Source organism: Lissotriton vulgaris, chromosome 1_1 (assembly GCF_964263255.1).
Source record: "Lissotriton vulgaris chromosome 1_1, aLisVul1.2, whole genome shotgun sequence".
Lineage (NCBI taxonomy): Eukaryota > Metazoa > Chordata > Amphibia > Caudata > Salamandridae > Lissotriton > Lissotriton vulgaris.
Window position 1 is genome coordinate 1847248487 of NC_141685.1, and position 21065 is coordinate 1847269551.

The 21065-nt window shown below is 44.1% G+C and overlaps 1 long non-coding RNA gene across 1 annotated transcript in view; it reads left to right on the plus strand.

The window, feature by feature from the left end:
* Positions 1-5094: 5094 nt before the first annotated feature.
* Positions 5095-21065, plus strand: part of LOC147751308 (uncharacterized) — a 99442-nt gene continuing 83471 nt past the window's right edge. The window contains exon 1 of the long non-coding RNA XR_015299972.1: positions 5095-5236. This is a non-coding gene — a long non-coding RNA (uncharacterized LOC147751308). The remainder of the gene's footprint in view (positions 5237-21065) is intronic.

Genomic DNA, 21065 nt, shown 5'->3' on the forward strand with positions numbered 1-21065 from the left:
GTAAGCAATGGTAACACAGATTAAGTGAGATACCCATCAAGAGCAATGCTTCCTTATAAGAAAGCCAGTATATACATTACCCTTGGAGACTCATTGACAACAATAGCTTGTTGAAACAGATGCTCAGCACACAGACACCCCAGTGGCCTACTCGTAAATTTGCCTCAAGCAACTGTACATCTCAAAGGAAACAAGTAGGTTATTCCTTCATCTCATTCTGCCATATAGCTTTCTCTATGCACAAATGGAATGGCCTGATTATCACCAGCACCTTTCTAAGCTCTGTACGTTCTGCACATCAATATTCCTTTATTACCGTCTACCCTTATTCCTGAGACAGCCTTATTGCCCCGTACTTCAGTAGCTGCCGGCTGTATCTATTTCCCGATTCCTCCCTCCCTCACCAACTGATTCTGCTCAGGTAAGGAAGTCAATGGCTGGTACTAGTCCGGTACTTATGGAACACTGTTTGTGGTATTAGTCTGATTTGTGACGTCTCAGGCTCATGTACTGCTGCCTATACTTCGACCTTTGCCACCAATTCAGGACTGGACACGAACGTCTCCACCGGCCTTCCCCCCCTCCCCCCGGGGTAGTTTGCCCGCTTACTTTTGTATGAAGACTCTGTCCCTCAATTTCAGTCAGCTCCCGTACGATGTCCTCTGACAGAGGAAGATTCCGCTGCTGGCTGGCTTGACTTGCCTGACTGAACGAGGCTGAGGAAAGTCGTTCTGCACTCCGGCGGCGTTGAGGGGCGTCCGTCAGGACTTCTGGAATTCTCCTCTCGCTGGCTCCACCCGCGAAGTCTCCGCCTTCTCCCGGCCTCCTCGGATGTCACCGCAGCTTGCCTTGGGAAATCGCTCTACTTCCTATGTCCTCACCCCGTGCCTGCTGACTTCCGCGCTGCCCACACAGCAGGAGGGATCCTCGTCTGGGGTGCTCCCGCACAACAGGAGATCACAGCTGACACGGTGAGTGTTCCTCACAGGGAGTGCTGCTTCCGCTTACCGGGCCAGCTTCTCACTTCCTCCCCACAGGGTGCTTGCAGTCATTAGGCCTTTCAGCACTGCCGTTCACAATATTACAAGCGGTATTGGGGTAGAGTCAGGAATTACCGCTGAATTTGATGTCCTTTAGGAATTAGTCGACCTTACTTCTGGACTCTTGGGCAATTTTCCCTCAGCTCTCCAGTAATAGCGTCAGGTCGTTTCAGCAGGAACGTTGATGGACACAAGGGGTTTATGGAGCTAGTGGTACTACCACCACGGCCGGGTTTGGTCAACAGGTGAAGGGTTGCGTCATACAGAAGAGCAGCCGGCCCTCGGGTCGATCTGGCCCTCAACCGTGCACCTTCCTCCCCACGTTATCAGGTCCAACCCCTAAGCTCTCTGGTCACTTCAATCACTCCAAAATGGCCGCCTGGTTACTGGCCATTTATAGCCTAGGCTCTGGCTCCTGGAAGGTGCTGGTAGGTTCCAGAACTTTCCTAATGCAGTCCAAGAGCCAGCCTCACTGAGGTAACCGTTTTGACAGTTGCTGGCCACCATTTTAGGTCTCTATGTTTTCCTCAGCTCTCATGAGGGTGACTAGGCCTTAAAAGAAAGAAAAGGTAACAACGTCAAGGAACACCTAGCCCCATGACAACTCTAAAAATCCTGGTGGACACAAAGGAAATTAAAACATATGGAGGCCAAAGGAGACAAAAATAAATGATTCTGGGATAGGGACACCAAGAGGCAGACAGGTCTAACACTTATACATACTGGATGTGCCACACGAATACTTCTTCTTGCTGCCTCTTGAAAGAACCCTGGGAAAAAGCGTGCAGCTCACCTTTCTCGCATTTACTTTTCTTTCACCCTCCGGGATTGTGAAAAACTTCCACACAATACACTCCGGTCTTTTCTTGGGAGGTGGTACCAAGTCTTCATCATCAGATGGAATGTCTATTGGTGGATTTAAAGAAGCCATAGTAAAAGTTTTCCAGTAAACACCCCAAAAAAATCACAATTTTCCTCCCAAAAACACAACAGGTGTCTCTCCTGTGATGCAGCAGAGAGAATGACTACAAGGGTGGGGTCCTTCATATTCTAGAATGGAAAACCTTGTGAACCAATTAAATGGTTTCTTTTAAAGTCACATGGGAGTCACGCACCCAACGGGACTTCGAGAAAATATATTTAAGAATAATATAAGTTTATTCCAAGTACAAATATATTATTTGTATAAATAGTTTAGATAATCTCTTGCCCTCATATGTACATATAGTTTTAAAAACATAATTATTTTTACGTGAATCGCGCACCCGACGTGACCCAGCACGTATATGACGATACACGGGTCCCGGCACTGCGCACCTGTCGCTTACTAAACTCGCACATGATGCAATCCCATACGCATATGGCATTATGCAGGGGGCCACACACCGCTCACCCGTCGGTAACCAAACGCGGCTCCTTCTCGACTTTACCAATATGGCGGCTTGAATTTGCGCACCCACCATGATAGGTACGCAATGGGTACGCGACTCCAGTATTTTTGGGGAAAAAAATATACATATATTTTAAAAGACATAAGACATTACATATTTAAAATAAAATGAAAAAAATAATCAACACCCTCCGCATGCTCCGCAGGATCTACAACTGGATCCCGACCGAAACAAGAAGAACAGTGACACAGGCCCTCGTCAGCACAAGACTGGACTACGGCAATGCACTCTATGCAAGAATCCCAGCCAAACACCTATGACGACTACAACGCATTCAAAGTGCCTCCGTCCGACTGATCGTCAATGTCCCCCGCCGCAGCCACATCACCCCCACCTGAGAGACCTACACTGGCTCCCCTTCGACAAGAGGATCACCTTCAAGCTCCTCACCCATGCACACATAGCACTTAACAACGCCGGATCAGCCTACCTGAACAGCAGACTCAGCTTCTACACCCCCACCCGCCAGCTCCATCCACCAGCCTTGCCCTCGCCGCTGTCCCCCGTATCCAACGAACGACCTCCGGTGGCAGGTCCTTCTCCTACCTTGCCGCCAAGACCTGGAACACCCTCCCTACCCACATGGCACACCCAAGACCTACTCACCTTCAGAAGATTCCTCAAGACCTGGCTCTTCGAGCAGAAGCAGCACCCCCCCCCCTCCCCATAGCGCCTTGAGACCCTCTTGGGTAAGTAGCATGCTTTACAACTACTCTGATTGATTGATTGATTGATTGACCATGTCATGAATGATGTGATATGTGACGTCATCAGCCATGCATTGCGGGGGCGCGAGTTATAGTTAGCTGAACTAACTATACCAGTGGAATTTCTCTGGTTTTGTACGAGTGAACTGTCCAACTAACTATAACGTCCCTGTAACCTATGGTTTTTTCAGTCAATTCCTAGTTTTTTAAATGCTCATTTTTAACTGTAACATCCCTGAAACCTATGTTTTTTTTCAGTGTATATATTTATATTGTATGTTAAAAACCACATTCTATAGTTAAGACAGAATCTAAACTGGTCATATTATTTATAAACGAGATTTGTGCATGTTGGTGAAAGGCCTATTGAATATCAAAACTTTGTGTTTTTATGTTTTCAGCACCAAATGTCTGTGTGTCATGTTTAAAGTCTAAGGCAGATTTGGAATTATTATTTGTATTGCCCTTCCAATTATATTTCTAAATTCATCTCCAACAAATCCAATAATTGTTTGTGTCCATTGGTTGACGCTGTTCCTTGTGGTGCTTTGCGTTCCGGAAGCATCTGACCTATAGTGTAGTAACCCTGAGCATTTGTGTGTGCCTGTCTGCCCAGGTATGATAGGCTGATGTCTAAATACTGCTGCCACTGGGTCAAGGAAGTCACGTGATTGGGCTTGTAAATCAGCCACCTCCATAACGTGAATTGCACTGTTTTGCCACTGCCCAATCCAGGGCAGTCACTGACAGAGAGAGACCAATATAGAGCCATAACACATGGCTAAAAGACATTGACAATTCTTATAGTTTAAATAAATAATGTCATATTTGTTATATATAAGGCAATAAAAATGCTCATAACCCTTTTTTTATCACAACTTTTCAACATGCTACACAGCAACCACGCTACTCTACAACATAGCTTAAAGACATTGGCAAGGCCAATAACTCTTCTAAACACATATGAGGCCACAAAAGCAAGACCTATTGCCTATGTCAATGCTTGTTATATTTTTCTTGTTTAAGGATACAGCTTAATTCTGCTACTACATCCTGCTCAGCAAAGGGATCCTACTCCATATTGCTGTAGTCCCAAATGCTACTTTATTGAGGATTTTACTTTTCAAGATAATAGGCTCACGCAGCATGCACAGTCGCCCAACTGTTACTCAACTTTTGCCCTAACAAGAAACAGACCTATTATCTTTGCCGTTGTTTGATTTCTTTGGTTTTATTGTAGCAACAGTCCCTTTTAGGAGCAGCAGTACTCTTCCCTCAACCTTACAACGCCAACCCCTTAATTACTGTCAACACACTTGTTTACAAATGCAAATATTAGCACTTATGCTTTTAAGATACGGGTGTCCGAATTCAGATATTGCGTCATGCTTTAGAAACTGCTTTGCAAGTATTTACAGCTCTTGTGTACTTATCTGACAGGTTTTTCCAAGCTCCCCTTTTCAATGATGCAGGTAGAAGGGAAACCATTTCCTGACCAAATATTAGCAAACCCTCGATCTACGGCCAGTTTCTTTTTGAAAAACATTCTTGATCGATGCGAGACTTTTCATTTTCAGTGCCTCGAGCGAAATGGTACAGACGTGGGTTGACTTGCCTGAAGGGAAACTCATATTGTTTATAAAGTCAATCGAAGCTCCAGAAAAGCAGCAAAAAATAAGAAGTGGACTTGCAGAATTATTTGGTACCCCTGGGACTACAAGAACGCATATTGCATTGAGAAGCCGTTCCTGTTTGCAGATACTGTACGTGCTTCACTCCGGGCAAGCCATGATCCGATAACAATACAGAGGCCACCCCGGCCCTGAGTGAGCGAAGGTGGAGGTGATCGAAGGAGAGTCTAAAGACGTTCTCTTAACAATTGCTACTCAGTTACTGCTCCTATTCTACCCTGCCGGCAACCACAGGGCGTAAATTGGAAACGCATATGGCCCATAAGATCGAAGGGCTGCCCCTGCGGGAGGCAGAAGCATTGCTCCTCTCGGCGGTTTCATTTGAACGCAGAAAACGATGGACGCAGGTAATGCGCAGGAGGGGGAACGGGAGTGTGTAATGTGTAAGAACGAACGTTTCGGATGTGTAATATTTGCTGCAGTCTGTAGAACATACTAAGAATCGGATTTAAAGTGTTATGGGTGGCCCGGCAGGTGTCATGGTGGCAGAGGACATATCAACCGTCACCCTTTTGTTCTACTGTCCTCCACAATCCGACTGCTGGACCAATGGTGCTCAGAGGAACTGCCTCGCTGTAAGTTTGGTGCGCTGCTGCTATCTTTCAGACGGCTTCACATCAAATTTTTCAAAGACAAGGTACCAATGTGAGAGCTGTTTTTTAAATAACAAAAAAACGAATAAAAACGAATGAACCCACCTTACGCCCTGGGAGATTTCTCCCAGAGTGTGGGGCTCATTTTTCTTTTTTTTATGTCCGGTACAGCCATGTTCCTGGCGGTGATGGACAGAAAAGAACAAGCACTGGCACAGCCAATAGGTCTTGCCTTTCAGAACATTATCCTGGGTGCTACAACATCTACTGGTGGTGTCACAGCATTGTGCTGTGTGCTGAGCCGTGCAACCACCTGTAGCTTCGAACTCTCCAAATGCCAGCAGAAAGTACACACTCCAGGCCAGGGTACAAGTCCTAAAAAAAGAAGTGGGGGGACTAACCTAGTTAGGCAGTATGCAAATGACATCATGGCGCTCAACACCACGGCGCATGACATCACACATGGCTTCACAGGAATTAACATAATAGAAAGTGGCATCACAAGCCACAACTTTACAGGAAGTGGCATCACAAGAAGTGACATCGGATATAAAGCCCTCACATATATGTTTAGCAGGTCTATCATGTGTACGTTTGAACGCATGGCAAGGATAATGGCACAGTGAGCTATGGAAGCTGATATGTGACTTCTACACCTTGCAAGCCTCCAGTTTTATATAACACATCTTGTTCATTCATTTACAAACTTATATAATTTACTAGCTTACCCGTCGCGCGTTGCTGCGATCTCAGAAGAAAGGAAATTCAAGGAAACTTGTTATGATAACATTGATTTTTACATTGTGTCACTGTTATTGAAACTTATTCATTTTATTTTTGAAAACATTTCTAAGTGTGGCTTGAGCAGTGCGTCCTCGATTGGCTTCCAATCTTGATTCTGGTTGCTCTCCTGTTTCATTCGAGCGGGCTTGAGCAGTGCGTAATTGATTGTTTTCCAATCTTGATTCTCGTTGCTCTCCTGTTTAATTCGAGCGGGCTTGAGCAGTGCGTAATCGATCTGATTCCAATCTTGATTCTCTTTGCTTGTTCATTTGAGAAGAACGGGCTTGAGCAGTGCGTACTCGATCGGCTTCCAATCTTGATTCTCTTTGCTTGTTCGTTTGAGAATTATGGGCTTGAGCAGTTTGTATTCGAACAGCATTACGGGCTTGAGCAGTTTGTATTCGAACAGCTTCTAATCTTGCTTCCCGTTGCTCGTCTGTTTCTGAAGCTCGTAATGCCTTTTTCTTTCGTGCTTCTGATGTAGATTGACCAATCGATTTCCATTTGTGGGTCATAACTGTCGACGATGCTCGCAAATTCGCTGTCTATTTCAGTATTCGAAAGATTATGAGGGCCCTGAGGGGCCGTTAAAAAAAAATAAAAAATGGACAGAAACCTTTGCGGGAGTGTACTCAACAACTTCCCAAAGTTTCATGGTGATGGTATGAATGGTGTAGTAATGAATAAAGGACAAACAGACAGACAGACATACTTTCGTTTTTATAAATATAGACTAGCTTACCCGTTGCGCGTTGCTGCGATCCGAGAAGAAAGGAAATTTAAGGAAACTTGTTATGATAACATTTAATTTACAATGTGTCATTTTTATTTAAACGTATTCATTTTAATATGGAAAACATTTTAAAGTGTTGTTTTAATTCTGTTTATTTATTCGAGTGCTTGTGGATACACTGTCTTTTTTGTTTTTCCGTCTGGTGCGTACACGAATAAATCAGAGGTTTTCCGACGCGTGAGCTGGCCATATACAGTTGTCCATGTGAGAAGCACGGATTCTCCAAATCTAGTCCACGCACTTGCAGCGATTGTCTTTGTGCTTTGTTGATCGTCATTGCAAAAGCGAGTCGCACCGGAAACTGTAAATGTTTAGTATTGGAAAGATTATGAGGGCCCTGGGGGTCGGGGGCCGATATTTAACAAATGTTTCTTTTTTTTTTTTGCCAGAAACCTTCGCGGGAATGTACTCAACAACTTTTAACAAATTATTTTTTTAATTTATTTTTTTGCCAGAAACCTTCGCAGGAGTGTACTCAACAATTTCCCAAAGTTTTATGCTGATCGGATGAATGGTGTAGTAATGCATAAAGGACAAACAGACAGACATACTTTTGTTTTTATATATATATAGATTGTACATGTAATATGCACATGTTGATGTAAAGCGCTCTGACAATCTGCATTGGGATGAGTCGGGCTATACAAAAGAAAATAGTACTACTTAAATTATTTTAACGCCCCCTCAGGGGAAGTAAGCTCTATGTAAATGCAATTTGTTTTGTGTAAATACTGGGAAAGACCAACACATCTGACATTCTTACAGTGCATGCAAACTCCTAAACAGGGACTGAACAAAGTGAAAAGCTCCCTTTCTTAAGTATGTGTGGCGTGCTAACAAGGCGTGAGCGTTACATTTGCATCAGGTGTGAGGCTCCCGACTGCTCCCAGTAAAGAGGCTCGAACAAAAAGAGGCCTGATGACCCCTCAAATTTGGCCTTTGTTATGGGCCCAGCAGGAGTGTAAAGAAAGAAAGCCACGTCGCCGCCTGCATGTTGTTTCTTGTAGCAGATAGAAAGCAGACAATGTGCAGGCATGGCTGAAAGTGTTTCGGTGTTTGAAAATTACACCGGGACGAGTTCAGCACATTTGTCAGTGGGTCCCAAATTCTTGAAAGGGTGGACGGCGTTAACCCTGTGAAAATAGTGGGTGGACGCCGTCCACCCGCGTGTACCCCGACTCGTGCCCTGCTCCAGGCCCATGAAAAGTTTGTGATTCATGGGGCCCCAGACCATCCAGGGCTGGTTTATCTAGGCTATGTGGGGTGGGGGCGGATTTGTGTTGTGGAACTCCACACCCAATCAATCTTCAAACTGTCCATGTCAAATTAAGGCAGTAGCAGCCACATGCACTACAATGCCCCAGTTTAAAGTGCTTTCCATGTATATTTGCTGTTTGAATTCTGTGATAATGGGGGGGGGGCAATACAGGCTATAGGTGATTTTTCTTATTTGTGTTCCCTTAGTGCATTGAAATACTGGTGATGCCGGTAGACAATCAGCCAGGCGTCAGCCTTTTGAAGTGGATGAGGTATTTACTCATGGACATAGGTCTTCTGAAAGCTTTGAATTTAAGGGCACTGGCTGCAGCTATAGCTGCTACGAGTAACATCCTCTGTTGTGTTATTTAACATAGTTGACAAGTGTTTTTATGACAAGGTTGACCTACAGCCTATCATGTTTTTTAAATTTTTTAATTTTTATACATTAAACAGCATTCATATTTTAACATTTAAATTAAAAGTTTCAAAACATAGAAAGCGTTCTGAGCTAACATGCAGGGCTGGATTACGGTATCACACTTGGCACTGGGTCATCTATGGTAAATGTTTTTTTGAATGAGATTTTAAGGGTGTGGATAAGAAAAGCCCTTTAAAGTTTGCTGTTTTCTCGGGCACTGTGCCATGCTAATAACAGCATTCTTTAGGTGGAGCCTGGGCAGCAAATGTGCTGCTCTGGGAGGCATGCCGTTTTGACTTGAAGCCCACCCACTCTCCGCCCATATTTATCATTGGCTTGTGTCATTGTCCTTTGTAAATTCTGGCTTCTGATTCATCAATAGGCTTTTTAGTCCCTCCCATGAGGACTGGCCCTTTTTACTTCAGTTTTTACACGGTACATCTTATTTAGTCTGTAAGCTCTATTTTCTTTAATGAGTTTCTCCTAGTACAGGCATGCCATGATACCCTGCAACATTCACCATGCCATGCTCGCTTTCACTTTCCAAGCAGCCCAGGACACTAGTGGCTGCTTCTTTGAAATGCAATATGTCTCACATTTACAAGAGTTTGAGCTATTGGCACTGTAAATGACAATGCCTTTTATTTATGTGTTAATTATCAAAACAGATAAATAAAGGCATTGTCATTTACAATGCCAATTTCTTAAACTCTCGCAAATGCGAGATCTGTTGCATTGAAAATGCTTGTTTATAACTTACAATTCATTCGCTCCGCGCTTACTGTCCTGATTGGACGCTGTGCAGCACTGTGCTTGTCACTGCTCTGTGTCTTGGTCGACTCTATTGTTAGTGAAGTTGTTTTACCCTGCCATTTGATTAACTAATGGAGGTTAGCTTGCCCACCTTTTTGTGCTGTAGGATACTATAGTGCAACGTTTTGAATGGCTGACCTGACCCCCATGCTTCTATTAGCTGTCAGGTAGTTCATTCTGTCTTTCAATTGGTTGTGCAGTGCGGTGCTATTACCACAAAAGCAATCTTTTTTTGTGTACAGATGTTTAGTTACTCTGAAGGTAAGTGGGGCATGATGGTAGGAAATGTGGCTTAATGACCAGTTATGGCCAGTTACCAAGTTTTGAGCTTGGGAACAAGGCTCCAGTCAGGGCTGTAAGTGAGATGAAAAAACTGGAAGGGTCTCTCAAAGGGCCCTGACTGATGTAATTAAGGGCATGGCTTAAAAACACCTAAGCTAAAAATCTGTGTTAGCATATTTTGCTGTTTCTGTCATTGTATCCAGATATATAATACAAGTAATATTATACTTACAACAATCCAGGACTATTAGCTTTGTCAATGGTTGTTAGTTGCATTAGATAAATAAGCAACAACTATGACTTCATTGTATAGAGTATTGAAAATGCTTCAGCTCTGAAATGATGAGACTGTGAAAGAACTATAATGAATCTCTTTGAAGGTACATACAGCTGCACCCTGAGGTTGAAGGCAAAAATGAAGATCCTGATAGGGACCCATCTCAGCATGTGCTTTTTAGGTCGAGCCTAGCACAGTGTGCAAGCGCTACTCTAGGAGATAACCTTTAGAAATCGGTCTGCACTTTTCGTCACACTCGTGCGTGTGATGGCATCCACCTTGCGGGAGCCAGCAGCGGCTCGCAGGAGCCATCTGTTTATAATTAGCCTGGCAGTGCGCACTTGTTTACATTTGCCTGCTAGAGGTCGCTGACGCTTTCACTTTCTTGCTGGCTCTTCGTGTAGTCCTTGCTTTGATGTAGATATGTGCACGCTTGTCTATAAATCGCCCTCGTGATTATCTCTCCCGCTGCACTCTGTGTTACTCTCTCTTGCCCTCCTGATCCTCCCTGCCCTCCTCCCTCGAGCGTGCCTGTGTACTTCTCCCCAATGCGGCCACCATATTGATTTCCCCCAAACCAGTGTTGCTTTCGTATCCTTTCTAACCCTCCCCTCCATAGCTTTCAAGTCCCCTTCCATACTGCTTTGGCATTCCACTCTACCCTCCCCAGTGTGATATTGAGCTCCTAATCGCACAACGACGGACCCCCCAGCCCTGCTAAGTGAATTTCCTTCCATAGGCTAACATTGACTGGTTTCACTTGGAAATTCTTCTAAGTGTGGAGTTTTGGAACTTTAAAATTTTCCTCTAAAATCAGCCGAACTACGAATTTCGATGTACTCACCTGTTATCAGGAGAGACCTCAGTGCTGCATCTTTGAGCCCAGTACTGATCCTGAAAAGTAATTCTAACCGTACTTATCAGTAACTTAAATTTCCTTCCATAGGCTAACATTGACTGGTTTCACTTGGAAATTCTTCTGTGTGTGGAGTTTTGGAACATTAAAATATTCACCTAAAATCATCCAAACAACAAATTCCGATTTACTCACCTGTTAGCAGGAGAGAACCCAGTGCTGCATCTTTTAGCCCAGCCCTGACCCAGAAAAGTAATTCTAACCATACTTACAAGTAACTTGTATTTCCTTCCATAGGAATCCATTGTCTGGTTTTCACCAGAAAAGTTTCTAAGTGTCTATTTCAACAAACTACAAATATTCCTTAAAAATCGCCTGTACTTAAATACATTTTTTCAACTGTTTACAGGAGATGCACCAGTGCTGGATCCAGAATACACCACTGAGTAAAAAAAAGTAACAATAACACTACTTACCTGCTAAGTGAATTTCCTCCCATAGGATAACATTGGTGTTTCAATGTGAAAACGTTTCCAAGAGTCAACTTTTAAAATACAATAATATTCCTTAAAAATCACTACTGTAAATAAAACGCTTTTACTCAACTGTTTACAGGAGATGTCCCAGGAGTGAACCTAGGATCCAGTCCTGTGGTTAGAAAAGTAATCCATAAAGTAACTAATTGCATTTAACTAGAAATTCACATTGAGCTCAATGTTGCATTGTGTTTGAAATTGTGTTGTCCATTGCAACAACTGTAACTACTGTACTTAAAAGTCTATTGCCTATTTGCCATGTATTTAAACTAAATTAATTCATTCTGAGAAACTATATTTTGTAATGTAATGTATAATGTAATTATAATGTAATTTAAAAAATATATCTAAAATTAAATAGTTTAAAAAACATGTAGTAAATCAGTATAAAAAAAATATATATAACAATTAATACATTTAAAAATTGTCCTTTACAAAACCTTTGAAATTCACTGAAAAAACCATAGGTTTCAGATATGTTATATTTCGGAAGTAGTATTTGAAAAACCTTTGACATTCACTGAAAAAAACATAGGTTTCAGACATGTTATAGTTAGGAATTAGCATTTTAAAAAACCTGAGAAATTCACTGAAAAAAGCATAGGATTTAGGGGTGTTATAGTTAGCTGGACATTTCACTCGTACAAAACCATTGAAATTCCTCTGTTATAGTTATTTGCACTAACTATAACTCGTGTGCCCGCAATCCACTGCTGATGATGTCACATATTACATCATTCATGACATGGTCAGTGACATTACTGATGGCATCACTGATGACATCTTAAATGACATCACTGTTGACATCACTGATGACATCATCCACGTGACAATCTGATACATCTCATTATACACTAGTATAACCTTTCAACACTCATTATAAAATATGTAGTACCATATTTAAAACCATTGACAAACCAATACAAGTTTCTAAAAACCCACTAAGTGATTCCTACATCTACACACACATCTAAACACTTACCTATAGATTCACTCACACATGCTAACAAAGATCAATAGAACATTATCAAATATACTTATACACCTACATCGACATTACACACCAGCACACATCCTATTCACTTATGCAGTCATCCTACTCACTTATGCAAGCAATTGATCATACTTACATTTACTAAGCTACACTCTTATACAAACACCACTTTATTTATTCAAATAAATAGTAACTCATACTTAGTGTGTTATAACATCACTATTACAAGTATACAGTTTTCTATACAGTCACTCATACAATCACTGAGTCTTATGCATACCTATTTATATACAACAGCTGTCACATACACTGCACTTCATATTTCTGCTTTGTTCGGACTCAAACAACTTGTTAATACCATCACTCACGACGCAGGTCACACACTCGACCCTATCTTCACCTCCAGCAAACATATCTCCTTCAGTCACACCACAGCTCTCCATTGGACGGACCACAGCTGCGTTCACTTTTTCTACAAAAAGCCCACAACCCACAACCATCCTCAACCTACTATGCGAAGAAACTGGAACAAAATCACCATCGACCAGATCTCCTCATCGCTTCTTCAAAACCCCCCTGCCCACTCTTCGAACCCCAACCAAGCAGCCATTAACCTCACTCAATGGCTAACCAACAGCGCCAACAACCTAGCACCCCTGAGAAAAGGTCAAATCAAACCAGGCAACAAAAACGCCCCCTGGTTCAACGATGATCTTAAGAAATCCAAGAAACTCTGTCGCTCCCTTGAGAAGGCATGGAAAAAAGACCCAAACACCAGTACCAGGGACGCCTTCAAAAACGCCACTCGCATACACCACCAACTGATCCGGACTGCCAAGAAAGCTGCCTTCAAAGACCGACTCGACAACAACGCCCACAACAGCAAGGAATTATTCAACATCGTCAAAGAGTTTACCAACCCCGCTGCCAACTCTAATGACATCACTCCCTCCCAAGCCCTTTGCGACTCCCTAGCTTTGTTCTTCCACGACAAAATCGCAGACATCCACAACAGCTTCGATAACCAACCCGGAGACCAACCCACCCAACCTTCCGCCGTACCTTCATCCCCCTTGAACATCCTTAATGACTGGAACCCAATCTCCACTGAGGACACCATCCGCCTGATGAACTCCATCCACTCAGGATCCCCCACAGACCCATGCCCTCACCACATCTTCAACAAAGCTGATTCCATCATAGCACCACACCTCCGAGACGTCATCAACTGCTCCCTTAACTCCGCCACCTTCCCGGAAAGCTGGAACACGGCGAACTAAGCGCCCTTCTGAAAAAACCCACAGCGGACCCCACCGAACTCAAAAACTACCGCCCCATCTCGCTCCTTCCATTCCCGGCCAAAGTAATCGAGAAAGCTGTCAACAACCAGCTCACCGCCTTCCTCGAAACCAACCAATCCCTCGACTCCTCACAATCTGGCTTCCGAGCCAAACACAGCACTGAGACCGCACTCATCGCAGCAACAGACGACATTCGAACTCTACTGGACAATGGAGACACAGTCGCCCTCATCCTCCTCGACCTCTCCGCAGCCTTTGACACAGTTTGTCATAGCACCTTAATACAACGCCTCAGAAACATCGGAATCCAAGGAAAAGCACTGGAATGGATCACCTCGTTCCTTGCCGGAAGAACTCACGGAGTCCGCCTTCCACCATTCAAGTCAGAGGCCACTGAAGTCATCTGTGGCGTGCCACAAGGGTCTTCACTCAGTCCCACCCTCTTCAACGTATACATGAGCCCCCTCGCGGCCATCGCACGCCAACACAACCTCAACATCATCTCCTACGCTGATGACACTCAACTGATCCTCTCACTCACCAAAGACCCTAACACCGCCAAAACAAACCTACATGAAGGAATGAAAGAAGTAGCTGATTGGATGAAGCACAGCCGTCTGAAACTGAATTCCGACAAAACAGAAGTCCTTATCTTAGGAACCTCCCCCTCTGCCTGGGACGACTCCTGGTGCCCAGAGTCCCTTGGAAAAGCACCCATCCCGACAGACCACGCACGGAACCTGGGCGTCATCCTGGACTCCTCACTCTCGATGACCAGACAAGTCAACGTTGTCTCATCATCGTGCTTCAACATTCTTCGCATGCTCAAAAAAACTTTTCGCTGGATCCCCACCGAAACTAGAAAAACGGTCACCCACGCACTGGTTACAAGCCGCCTGGACTACGGAAACACCCTATACGCCGGCACCACCGCAAAACTCCAGAAAAAACTCCAACGCATCCAGAACGCATCAGCCAGACTCATACTAGACATCCCGCGTAACGACCACATTTCTGGTCACCTGAAAAACCTCCACTGGCTTCCCGTCAATAAGAGGATAACATTCCGCCTCCTAACCCACGCACACAAAGCACTTTACGAACTTGGACCCGAATGCCTCAACACACGACTTTCCTTCTACACCCCCTACGCTCCTCCAACCAAGCCCTTGCTGCTATACCTCGCATCAACAAAACCACCATGGGAGGAAGATCCTTCTCCTACCTGGCGGCTAAAACCTGGAACTCACTTCCCACCCACCTTCGCCTCACTCAGAACCACCTAGCATTCAGAAAGCAACTTAAAACATGGATTTTCGACAAGTAACTCCCCACCCTTCTCCAAGCGCCTTGAGACCCTCTGGGTATGTAGCGCGCTATAGAAATTAACTGGATTGAATTGAATTGTATCATTGAGAAAAATATTTTCTCATCAACACACCCATAAAGAGATTCACTCACCCAATCAACTATTTTCAAATGCATTCTAAAACTCATATACCTACTAAATCAACTCTTTAAACATCTTTGGACAGTTACAAACCTCCCACCCAACTAGACACACATTCACTCTCCTATACAAATACTCACTTAACTATTAAAAAACTAATATACAGTTTCACATAGCTAGTAACCAACTTAAACACTAGTTTACACAACAAGAGAGAGAGTGGTACAGCTACTCACACAGTTAAATCACTATCCCATATATTTAGTGAGACACTTTAAATTAGTCACTTAGACCTCCATCCAGACACTTATACATCCACCTAGTCTTCAATGCAGATTCCTATATATATAGTACTTATTTAAATATGGAAGCAAACCACATTCACTGGATGATGTCATCAGTGATGACATTTGAGATGCCATCAGTGATGTCACTGACCATGTCATAAATGATGTAATATGTGACATCATCAGCAGTGGATTGCGGGCGCGCAAGTTATAGTTAGTACAACTAACTACAACTGAGGAATTTCAGGTTTTGTACGAGTGAAATGTCCAGCTAACTATAACACCCCTAAACACCCCTAAAACCTATGTTTTTTTCAGTGAATTTTTAAATTTTTTAAATGCTAATTCCTAACTATAACATGTCTGAAACCAATGGTTTTTTCAGTGAATTTAAAAGGTTTTTTGAATGCTATTTCTTAACTATAACATGTCTAAAACCTATGTTTTTTTCAGTGAATACATATATATATACATATGCTTGATGTTCCGCTCACAGTTTCCAATGCAAAAAGACGGACGCAGACCCAGATTCAGGTGCAGATATGTGTTTATTTCATTTCGCCCTGCACCACCGCCATGACGCGTTTCGGGCAACTCAGTGCCCTTGCTCAAATGACGCGCATGAGGAGTGCCATCCCTTTAAAGCAACAGTGTTACATTTCATTAGCATGGAAATGGAAAATACACTATTAGGAACGTAATTTGTCTCAATGTTAAAATAACATTAAAAGCATCGTTATAAAACCCACATTTAGCTGCTAATAAATATTGACCGTGTATAAATAAATAAATACATAAATATTGACTAATTCATTATTTATACATTACACTCAAATGTTAAAAAGTCATTGCATTAAAAAACTCTATTACTGGGTTTTTCCGTATGCCTTAAAAACATCCGAATGTATAGCAGCTGCTGTATAGACAAAGCATATACTGCAATAGTGTGCAAACTACGCAATGTAAACAAGGGGTGTAAAGAAACGTTCCTATGACCGGTAATACTACATATATGAAAGAAATCAGCATGTGCGATAAAGCTGCCTCGGTATGCTGTTTAGAGTTTTCATCTAAGCCTGTGACTAAGGGCCCAGAGGCCTTAAACTCATTAGGCAGGATAATCATCTAAACACAGATGCAAGGTTTTGCTTTGCAAATAAAGAACTCTGGAGTTATCTGTTGTGGAGTGTGCCTTCCTTTCGGACAAAATTGGAAACAAGATGTGACGGCAGTACTGCCGTGAACACTTCGCCGCCACGGAAATTAAGTGGAGCCGCAGGGGCACAGAACTGCTCACAGTGGAAACAACAGATGGTGCACCAAAACCTGTCTTTGTTCTTCAAGGTATTGAAGGATCTAGGCCCGCCTTTAAGTTCGGGAGAATAGGTGGCGGTACAGCGAGGTTATCAACCTCGGTTGGGCGGGATGTACTGACATACCTGCCCCCGCCTAATGGAATCCTGAGCAAAAGGGCTGAGACGTTCTTGGGGACCCGAGGAAGCAGCTTGAATTTAAATTAGCAGGAGAATGGACTTTCAACGCTATGCGGATTATCCTACCTTCCGCCCAAAAACTCTGACATTGTTCAGTACACTCCATGCATCACTTACCTGGGAGCCACAAGTTGCATCCTGGGAATCATGGTCCACTAGAAATTCGTGAACTGTAAATGGTGAGCACATCATCAAAGGGGTGGAGCGGACTTTCACCTATCGTAGTGTGGCAGGATCGTTTTGAAACGTACAGCGCAAAGCTTCCTGAAACATCATGGCGCTGACGAAGGCCGGAACAGGCTGAAATGCATTAGCCAAGCAATTGAATAAAGGACGCTTCCACGGTTCCCCTATGTGGTCTCTGCTCTTTCTTCTGGGAGGAGTGTTGTGGAGATGTTGTACGCGTCAGCCTGAGACGCGGTACAGAGGCCCCTGTTTCCTGAGCAGGCCCGGATGTCACTGGCTCCTGCTTCTGCATATTTGTTCTTCAAGGTATTGAAGGATCCGGGCCCGCCTTCAAGTTTGGGAGAATAGGTGGCGGTACAGCGAGGTTATCAACCTCAGTTGGGCGGGATGTACTGATATACCTGCCCTCGCCTAATGGAATCCTGAGCAAAAGTGCTGAGACGGTCTTGGGGACTCGAGGAAGCAACTTAAATTTTAATTAGCAGGAGATTGGACTTTCAACGCTACGCAGATTATCCTGCCTTCCACCCAAGAACTCTGACATTGTTCAGTACACTCCATGCATCACTTACCTGGGAGCCACAAGATGCATCCTGGGAATCATGGTCCACTAGAAATTCGTGAACTGTGAATGGTGAGCAAATCATCAAAGGGGTGGAGCGGACTTTTACCAATTGTAGTGTGGCAAGATGGTTTTAAAATGCACAGCGCAAAACCTCCTGAAACATCATGGCGCTGATGAAGGCCGGAAGAGGCCGAAATGCCTTGGCCGAGCAATTGAATAAAGGAAGCTTCCACTGTTCCCCTAAGTGGCCTATGCTCTTTCTTCTGGGAGGAGTGTTTTGGAGAGATAGAGATATATATATATATATATATATATATTCACAGAAAAAACCATAGGTTATAGTGGATATATAGTTAGGAATTTGCATTTACAAAACCTTGAAAATTCAATGAAAAAACCATTGGTTTTAGGCCATATATAGTTAGGGATTTGCATTTACAAAACCTTATTTTACTCGCATAAAACCATTGAAATTCCATATATAGTTATAAGATGTTATATTTGAGATGTCATCAGTGATGTCATCAGTGATGTCACTAACCATGTCATGAATGATGTAATATGTGACATCATCAGCAGTGGATTGCGGGTGCGCGATATATAGTTAGCGCTTATACCACTATAACCTATGGTTTTTTCTGTGAATTTCATTGGTTTTTTAATAGCAAATATGAAAAGCTTTAAAATGTCAAGTACGTGATAGATAAAAACATTTTCGTATTTATGCACGCTGATGTGCTTTGAACGCTGCACCCCCCCCCCTCCCCTCTTTTGTCTTAGTAGTACTCTCTCTTTGCAGATACTGAAGGGTAGTTAACGCAGGCCTTTACCCCCGTTGTAATCCGTCGTGCCTGCTTGTCTCTCCATTTGATTGATTGTTGTCCAAGCATTTACTGTTTTAGAATTGGTTCTCTTTGGATCATTCTCTATTTACAAACAAGCACAAAGTCGCAATACTCTGTTTAGTCTTTGCAGATAGTGAAAAATCGTGTAAAAAAATAAAAGTAATCGAGCAAAATCAGTAGGCCACTAATTGGATCTCTTTTTGACCTCGCTAAAATAGAAATATTAGGAACAACCCTTCATGAGAAATACGAAAATAGTGAGATGAACTGAGCTCCACACCATGAGGGCTGCAAGACAGCTCGGCTCCATCACCCATCCCGCACAAAATAACGACAAACCCTATGCAAATATTAAAAATATAGACAACACACCAGCAAAGAAACAGGGTAAAACATTTTATTAAAAAACTATTTACATAACGTTGGTTTATAAGATGATGTCAGTAGTGGACCGATGTGTGAATAGGTCGAAAGCAGCACAAGGCTCCAAGATCCGGATGGAGTTCCGCCGGACGCCTATGTCATGTGCCACCTTTGGCCACACCAGGGCAATAGTGAAGCTGCAGCAGGTGCAAATAAGCTTCAGACAGTCTTACAAGCACTGCTCAGAACTCTCAACTGAGGCACTCAACATCCAGGAGTTGCCATTCGGATCTTGGCGCCTTGTGCTGGTTCTGACCTATTCACACATCGGTCCACTACTGACATCACCTCATAAGCCAACGGGGCACCCCACGCCGACTTTCGGCGCAGCATTGTAGGATGGCCACACCAGTGCGGCAATTTGCTGGACACCACCTCGGTGCCATCCGGATCTCGGCGCGTTCGAGTCACTGTACCGCAAGAGCGGGAGAAACTCAGCTGGACACGCCGTCTTTCGGCGCAGCATTGTAGGATGGCCACACCAGTGCGGCAATTTGCTGGACACCACCTCGGTGCCATCCGAATCTCGGCGCGTTGTGCTGCCTTCGGCCTATTCGCACATCGGTCCGCTACTGACGCCGCCTCACGTGCCAACGGATTTTCTACGCTTTTTGTAGCCCTATGCCGCATAACAGGTCATGTGACTTGTTTATAAAACTTTTCATTGGTTCATTTTACTTTTGGTTTCCTAAAGATGGAAGGCTTGGTCATATGACCTAAAAATAACACTTTTCATTGGTTTAGAACATTTTTTTTTCCCAAACGATGAAAGCCCCACCTTGTTTCTGGATCATTCAGACTGAAGCTGGCGTCAGCATGAGAGCACCACCATCTCGTGGCTCCGTCGTGGTCATTCCGCGAGCAATCATGGCAGCCGCTCCCCACCGGAAGCCTGCGGGAGTCGGGGGCCCCCAAGACTTTTGTAGAATCTTCACGGCTGAGGGGACGCTTTTCGAGAATGGAGCCCAAGCCCTAGCAGGCAAGCGTCCGAGTTCCAAGGTGTCCCAGGGCCATTTCAGTGGACCAGGCCCAAAACCGAGGAGCCGTCCGCCATTTTAAGAGCCATGTGGCAGCCGCCTATCGCTGCACTGCAAGAGTGGGAGCAACTCAACAACATGGTGAGCGAGACGCTGTAGCCGCAAGAGCGGGCGCAACTCAGCTAGATGGCCGCCACCTGGGGAGGCCCGTTCACGCCGCCTCCCCCACGCCCCCCCCCCCCCAGGGCGCCGCACGCCAATTTTCGGAGCAGCATTGTAGGATACCAAAACCAGTGCGGCAGTTTACTGGACATCACCTGGGTGCCTGTCGTACATGTTGTGTCAGCCATGGGACACTGGACACAGTCCCATCAACATCTCAACGCGTTCTGCTGCCTTGGGACTATTCGCACAACAGACCGCTACTGACGAGGCCTCCCCCCGCACCACCCGGGACGCCCCACGCTGTTTTTCTGTGCTGCATTGTAGGATCCCAAAACCAGTGCGGCACCCAGGCGACATCACCTGGGTGCCGTCCAGAACTCTGCACGTTGTGCTGCCTTGGGACTATTCGCACAAAAGACAGCTTCTAACCATTGTTGCTTTTTGAGTTGAAAAATGTTTAAATGTTTTTAGTTTTTGTTCCGTTCATTATAGTTAAAAGTTAATAAAGTTTTATAATCTTACTTTGTCGGAGTGTTATCTATTTTTTTAAAAACGGGTGAATAGGGCCTTGAATCGGGTTATTGTCATGTGTGGGCTTTGGAAGTGTGCTGCTGCAGGATCGGACATTTCAAACTCAAATGCACGTTCTTTTTCTTACCTTTCCGAAGCATGGAGCGCAATAGCAGGCAGAGAAAGGGTGATGCACGTGTTGAACACTACCTGACCTGGCAAGTTGCTGGCAGTGCCCCCCCGCCCGCTCCTGAAAGAGGGCACACACACACCGCCGCCCCGAGTACTTCACAAATCTTTAAAAGTCCATGCGCTTGTTCATGAGGCTTAAATGGTTTATCACCTCTTCTAGAACCCCTGCATCGACCC